This window comes from Centruroides sculpturatus, unplaced genomic scaffold, assembly GCF_000671375.1.
Source record: "Centruroides sculpturatus isolate CEXI.00-Female unplaced genomic scaffold, Cexi_2.0 scaffold2325, whole genome shotgun sequence".
Lineage (NCBI taxonomy): Eukaryota > Metazoa > Arthropoda > Arachnida > Scorpiones > Buthidae > Centruroides > Centruroides sculpturatus.
In genome coordinates this window covers 1477-2090 of record NW_019386473.1, presented here as the reverse complement: position 1 = coordinate 2090, position 614 = coordinate 1477, and positions in this window count along the sequence as shown.

Sequence of the window (614 nt, the reverse complement as noted above, 5' to 3'; positions counted from 1 at the left end):
ACGCAACAATGGAATTCAATTGTTAAAATTGTATTGTATCGTAGTATGATGACGCCAGGAAGTAAATGTAAGGTGGTATAAATAGAAGATTTACGTACCTATTTTTAAGTGAAAAACAGTTTAATATTCCCTAATATTAAAATAATATGAGGAGTTTTTAAAAATAAAATAAATCTCAGCAAATGGACTTGTTAGCGTTTCATCTCTTAATGTACAGTACAGTACTTGATAGAATACATTGCGCTCGTATACCCGCTCGCTACTATTTAGTAGCGGGTGTTTTAAACTCATTTTTTCACCTATCGCCAGTAGCGTAGCGTGGGTGACAGCCGCCCGGGCCAAAGGAAAATTTCGCCGTCCCCTTATTTAGGTATCTCAATTTAAAAGACTAAAATTCAGTTTCGTCACAGAATAAGTAATGAAAAATTCCGTGCTAATGTTGCCACCTTTTTAAAATCGCTGACCCGGACGGCAGGTGAGGTTTGTTCGAACAGAAGTTGCTGATGCATGCGTAATGTCATTTTGCAGTGCGAAGAATAATGTGCAGTGCATGCCGGTTCTAAATCAGTTACAGTTAGGGACTAGGGAGACTTGGGTGAAAAACGTAAGTAACC